General features: G+C 41.5%; 1 protein-coding gene across 1 annotated transcript in view; it reads left to right on the top strand.

The window, feature by feature from the left end:
* The first annotated feature begins 5,884 nt into the window (after nucleotides 1–5,884).
* The window catches only part of dab1a (DAB adaptor protein 1a), a 70,102-nt gene continuing 69,258 nt past the window's right edge, over nucleotides 5,885–6,728 (top strand). Inside the window, exon 1 of the mRNA XM_044043827.1 lies at nucleotides 5,885–6,121. The gene's annotated coding sequence lies outside the window, so the exon portion shown is untranslated. The remainder of the gene's footprint in view (nucleotides 6,122–6,728) is intronic.

Here is a 6,728-nt window from a genome sequence, read left to right as displayed (position 1 = left end):
ATATTTTGGAACACATGAAATTCCAAAAATCGGAGGGGCCTGAATAATGTCCTAATTGAGCTGAATGACTTTGAAGTTTGCACATTTAAGTTTGTAGAACTAGTGAAAAGCTGAAATTGTTAATCATTTTAATAGGGAAAATCTCACCCATCTCATTCTAAAACATTGAATATTTTGGAATTTATGAAATATTTCAATCAGAAAAAAGGTTTGAATAAAGTTTTTATGTTGAGGGATTGGGAACTAGTTAAGACAAAAATACAATGGAATAAATAGAAGTAGAAAACACGGTAGAACAACTTACAGTGGGATTGTTTGCGGCGACTTAACTAATTATTGGAAATAACCTAAATATCAAAGACAGAAACAAAGCTACAGTTAAACCTTTTACTCCCCCAAGGGAAACGTGTGTTTCTGTTCATGTAACGTTCATGAACATTTGTTAATGAAATATCATGTCATCTCCCAGAGGTAAAAACACCTTTTCCACCACAGTCATGTATAAAAAGCAAGAACGTGTTCTACATTTCATCTAATCAACACAAACACACATTCTCCCCTGAACCAACTGCACACTAGATTTAAGTTGTGATCCTCCTCACCAGTCTGTCTCTCTTTCTCTCTTTTCTCTTTTCAGTTTAATCACACGAGAACGCAATAACAACAATCTGTCACATTGTCATAACTCTGTTTGTGTGTTTTCAGAGTCACCGGGTTTATTTTCCCCGTCTCACCTCGATCATCTTTCCTCCTCCCACCTGTTCTCTTTTTTTACGCTCGACACATCTGTCAGACACTTAATATATCTGAGTTACTGACGAGTGGTATGCTTCCATAGACATGATGGTGCGGTGATATTTCCTCTCTAGAGGGGGTCCAGCACCGTCGCACTGCTCCTTCTGCCTCTTCCTCCCGTCTGTGTCTCTCCCTCTCACATTCACAGTCTGGCATTTACAGCTAAATAAACAGTATGGGATGGAGTAGGTGAGACAGTTTCACTGTGTGCATGAGCTCATTCCAGTTCACATGTATTTTTTTTAATTTGAACCCTTAGAACAGAGCATTTAGGCTGTTTTTTGCAATTACTATGTTAAAACAGATATACAGAGTCTATAAGAATGTGCAATACAGAGTGTATTATATCATTTTTTTCAACACAACCTATAGGCAATCAGATTAAATTATATTTTCTTTAATTTCTCCAACTATCGGAGCACACCTGAACAAAAAGTACGCACAATTTTTCAAATCGGATTGAATTTGTGACATTTGAAAATATGTCACAGATCCGTGCGTTAAATTTACTGCGATCAACACATGCTTTATTACCGTGTCATGTGACATCCAGTCAGCCATAGTGTTACATACACTTTATGGTTTTAATAATGTACTGATATCAATATTGCCATCAGAGTAAGATGATACAGTATAAGTCCGACAGGCTGTGGGCATTGGGGAAATCTAGCTATTGCCATTCAGTATACGCACACACATAGAATATCATTTGATTTAATTCATTTTGTAAAATCAGCAGATCCAAATTGCATTATTATAAAAGTAAGAAGTGTGAATTGTTATTGTTAATGTTACCAATAATGCAGTCTCTGTACTGTATGTTTGCAAGCAGCCGGATGTACCTCCAAACACAACTAACATTTTTCTATGGTTTGCATGCATATGCAAATGTTTGTATATGCAAATGTCGGGATACATGAGCAACAGCCAGAACTTGTCAAATCTTAGAGAGAAAAGCTCTATTGTACAAGGAGCTGCTGTTTCTTGAATTGTTGCTTTCTGCATGACATGAAAAAAACCTTAGGATTTATATAGAGTAGTTTTACTTTGAGGCAACTTTTCTTTCGATATACCTGTCACAGAAGAATTACACATGTCCCCCTTCTTAAGTGACATTGTGATTTCTATAATATCCTATGTGGGGCATAATAAATGACAAGTACAGAGGTGACACTAACCTCTCATAATGTAATGGCTGTCACTGCTTCTCATTGGCGAGGCATCACCATAATGCCAAATTGTGCTCCCAGCATTGTTTCGTCCCAATCAGAGACACAAGCTGACGAGTCTCATGACCTCTGGGTTTTTGAAGAGAAGTTGGTTAGAGTTCCTTGATTCTTTGCCGGCACAAAGATTTCACGTCGTATCTTGTCAGTTACATCAGCTGGTGCCGCATGAAACAGCTGAACAAATATGTTCACTTCATTTTGTTTACTTCTCATGTCGTCAAACCTCTCACCAAATGCCTGCAAGCATTTTGTAAAATCGCCAGTTTATTCAAATCATCAGCTGTTTGTTTTCTCAGAATATGAGCACGAACAAACAGAATCAAATAAATCCTTACCTTCCATGCAAACCATGGGCTCAAGGATGTGATTTGTAATTGTCTTGCTGAAGACCTGAGGTTCCTAACCTTTAATCTGTTGGTCAACATGTTATGTGCTGCAAGGCTTAAGGTTTTAAATCGGCTTACTCTGTGTTCAGTGATGAACTGACTGTTATATACTGCTCCACTGTATTGCCACTACAATAGTTCGGCAGTGCAGCGCTGTGCTCAGGCAATTAGAGAACCGCCTTTGTTTCCTTTAACGAGTTTGACCCGATTTGCTGATAATACGCATAAATTTACATTCTGTCCCCTCATTTCTGATTTTCTGTCTCTGTCTCTTGTTCTCCTGTCTGTCTTTCCGCGTCTACTAGCTCCCTCTCTGTCTGTTTGTCTACATATGTGTGAATTAGAAGAGTCCTAATCCTGTGAAGACCATGTTTTGTGGGAATAATATCAGAAAGCTGACCTTTTTCTCACTGGAGATTATTTCCATCTGGACATTCCCATGGATTACCCAACAGAGCCATCTCGTATTCATGTGATTATATCTATTCAGGTGTGTTTTTATGTGATTGGTGTGTGTGTGTGTGTTAGTGTCATAGGAGTGAGATGAAAGAAAGCTGCTGACTTGCCCACACCCACAAATTATATGCACAGCCAAGCTGAGACATGTGGACAGAGAATGTGTACGAGGAGGCGGGTGAGTGAGGGATGGATACTGTGGGTGAGCGATAGACAGGAGAGATCTGAGGGTAAACTGCAGCTCTACGTGGGGCAATAAAAGAGGAGAAGGAAGGGGCAGGAGAGAGTGGTGGGGCACCAGAGAGGAAGGACAAGAACGTGAAGCAATAAAGTGGTGTGGTGGGGGGAAAGAACAAGTAAGTTAATAGAGGAAAATTATTTAAGCAGATGATTGGATGCGATATGTTAAGTTGATCAGGGGATCCGGGGGGAATTCATGTTTCCAGCAGCAGCAGCGGAATATGTGGGAGGCAAATTACTAGTCTAATTATCATGAAGTTTTGTGTTACTAACGTGCGCTACTGTTTTATTGTGTTGGTTGAGTATGGGGGGCACTGGTTGAAGAGTCTGACAGAAGCATGGAGAACTTGAAGAGCTTTAGTGTTTGTTGCTACTAGTTAGTTAGTTAGTAAGATATATGGTTAGTTAGTTCATTTGGATCCCAATTAGCTGCCACAAACATAGCAGGTCTTCTTGGGGGCCCTCACACACTAGAACAATATATATATATAACAGAACACCCCAAATTTGAAAACCATAAGTAAATAAATAACAACTAGTAGTACACAATCATTTTAACCTATGATGTCTCACAATAATTTGGTATGGTAATAAACTGTCATCCTGACTAATGAGATATGATTATGCTGCCACCAAATACTGATGATTTTATTTCACAATACACGGACCGGTTCCCACTGGTCCTTGAAATCCTTGAACGTTTGCTCTAAATGCACATGGGTCATTGAAAGTGTTTGAATTTTGTGAAGAAAGAGGTTGATATTAAGGTAAATGTCTTTCGCCGCTACCTCATGACTCGTCCCAGTGGTTTTATCCCCGGACTGAGGATACCATGAACTGTTCAATAGCTGACGAGGTGTATTTGTGTCCGTTTTTCTTTTCTACTCTTGTGTCTTGACCAACATTGGAACTAAACCTACATCCCTGTTTGAGTGTTGACTTCCTGTCTTTGCAAAGATCAGAAGAATTACGTCCACACTGAAGCTCCTTAAACCCTTGACAATAACACATCCGCCAAAGGAGGTTGATCTGAGGAGAGGAAGTGCAGGAGAAGATGTAGGAAGAGGAGCAGGGACTCAACAGAACAATTAAATTCTGTTTTAAACCTGAATTATGCTTGTTGATCAATAAACAAGAGTAAAGAAAATGTGTTTGTGTTTAGGCCACTGAGATAGCTGTATATTTATTTATTTATTTTTTATATCTATGAAAACTTACAGTGCCCCGACTCTAGACATCATGGTGAGTTTGCCAAGTCTATGACTCACTCACAGATGTGCACTCACGAATTAGGTTGCATGACTTAACTGCAGGCGGTTAACCAATCAATAGTCTACTCTGTGCTGAATGACTGGGTGAAGGCTGCAGGACCACTGCTTACACGCATTCATGACTCAGTGGTTTTTGTTTTGTTAGCGCAGTGTGTGTATCAGGGAAGTGAGTGATGATTGATGTTGGGAGAGTCCCTCAGGAAGTGTATGATGCCTTTTTTTTGTAAAACGTACCTTGCAGGTCGTAATTCCTGCATAGTTACGTTTCATAGGAGTATAGTCTCTAATTTAAGCATGTCAAATTACCCATATAGATAACCCCTGAAGATAATATGATCTGGATGAGAACCTCCACATACACCTGCAACAAGGCACCTATTGGACAATACCAGCTGTTAGTTTGTCTGTGTCCACTCTCATGTCCCTTTGTGTTAATGTTTGTTTTCCTCTAAATTTCCTCAATTTACAAAATTGGCATTGTGTTCCATTGATAAAGACCTGAAACTAGCAATTAAGAGATTAACTCTTTCAGAAAACGTATACTCGCGCGTCATGGTCCTGCAATATCCCACTTCACCATCGGGTGGCGGTACAAGTCCGGACGCAGGGAATAGGAGAAGAGAACAGTTTTCAGCTCATCCTTCGGACACGTCTGGTTCGAGCGGCTCACAGCTGAAAGGCCAAGGTCAAGGCTTGGATGACTATCCTTGGCGACTACTTCTGTTGTCGAAATGTTTTTTCTGCTTGGTGGGTGGGGCTTATTACTCACGGGCGCTTTGGGTCCTTAAGGAGTAGGCTCATTTTCAAACCGAGTCTCCCCCCGGTGGCTATTCAATCTATTCTTACTTCCATGTTGTCCTCAACTGCCAAACCAAAAGACTACGTCCACTTTTTACATGCATGTCACGTGCTGTGCATGCAAGTCATCATAACGTAGCCTATAAAGGACAGAAAACAAATTGTGATCAAGTAACGCACTAACTCAGTGTTACTTTGTTCAGTAACTGTAAAAGTATTACTGTTTGTCAAGTGTTCTTTCCTTACACTACTCATTTCTGGGTTAAGTAATAATGTTACTGTCCATTACTGGTGATGTTAGTGATTTTTGGACAGCTGCGGTCAAAACTACCCTTGAAACAGCCATTACCCCACGTTGTGTTGAGTCTCCCACAACTTTTTTTTATTCCAAACCTAAATCCATCTATCAGCCTCTCCGTCCCAGCTCTCCACTTCCCTCTCCTTTCATCTTTTCCTGCTCATTATAGTTTTGTTAACATATAGGCTACATTTTCTTTCTTCCTTCCTCTTCTCCTCCACCCACACCCCCACTCCTTGAAAGCTGGAAACCAGGACAGTTCAGCAGTGGAGGGGTTAAGACAATCCGGGCTCCGTGATTGGCTGCCGGCCGGCGGTCTCAACCAGCCTACAGAAAAGAGGTAACCAGGCAACCTCAGAGAGAGAGGGAGAGAGAGGGTGAGGAAAGAAGTGGGGGCAGAGGGAGCGAGGAGGGGGGAAAACGCGCTGAAAGAAGCCTGGCATAGTTTTGTGGGGATTGTGGGAAAAGATGTAACGGAGCTCGCAGGCGCTCTCACAGGGATGGAAACCTGGATTACTGTCCCTGCTGAAACACACTGTGGATGTCTGAGTGAAACCGGAGGAGATGCGCAAGAAATGACTGGATTCTAAAGAGCCTTTTTCTTTCGCAAAATGGGAACTAACTGCTCATTTTCGCTCTAGTGCAAAGGTAAGTGCGCCAGTGAGAACTCGCCGAACGCGTGCGTCACAAGTGGCACAGGGTCCGCCAAGTGTGCACTTTTGGACTGGGGTGCGATAGTTTGGAGGAGGCCATCTGGACCTCAGAGGAGCCTGTGGATTCACTGGTTCTCCTCTCACTGCAATGAATTATCTATTGCTGCTGCTGCTGCTGCTGCTGCTGCATTTGGGTCTGGGTTTTTTTTTGACTGTGTCCTCGTGCGTGACTGTTGGGCGGTTGTGGTGGAGTGACCCCCTGTGTGTGTGTGTGTGTGAGAGAGAGATTGGTGATGTTAGGCGGGAGGAAAGAGTGGTTTGCTGCATTCTGCAGCTGTCTCTCCTCAGTGTCTCATAGCCGGAGACTGTCCAGTTATAAAAAAATCCAACATGTACAAGATTTAATTTGGCCTTTTTGCCCCATGTGTGTGTGTGTGTGTGTAAAACCCTCGTGGATTGTCTAAAGTGAAATGATTACATTATAACACTATTGTTCCTACTATCAACTGATTTCTTGTCTCGTGAGAGTTTATTGGATCTTTCAGAAGTGTGTTTTGTGATGTTTGTGTAAGCTGTACACTCCTATGTGGTTCCACACACCT

Source organism: Solea senegalensis, linkage group LG14 (assembly GCF_019176455.1).
Source record: "Solea senegalensis isolate Sse05_10M linkage group LG14, IFAPA_SoseM_1, whole genome shotgun sequence".
Classification (NCBI taxonomy): Eukaryota; Metazoa; Chordata; class Actinopteri; order Pleuronectiformes; family Soleidae; genus Solea; species Solea senegalensis.
This window is presented reverse-complemented; position numbering and strand designations above follow the sequence as displayed.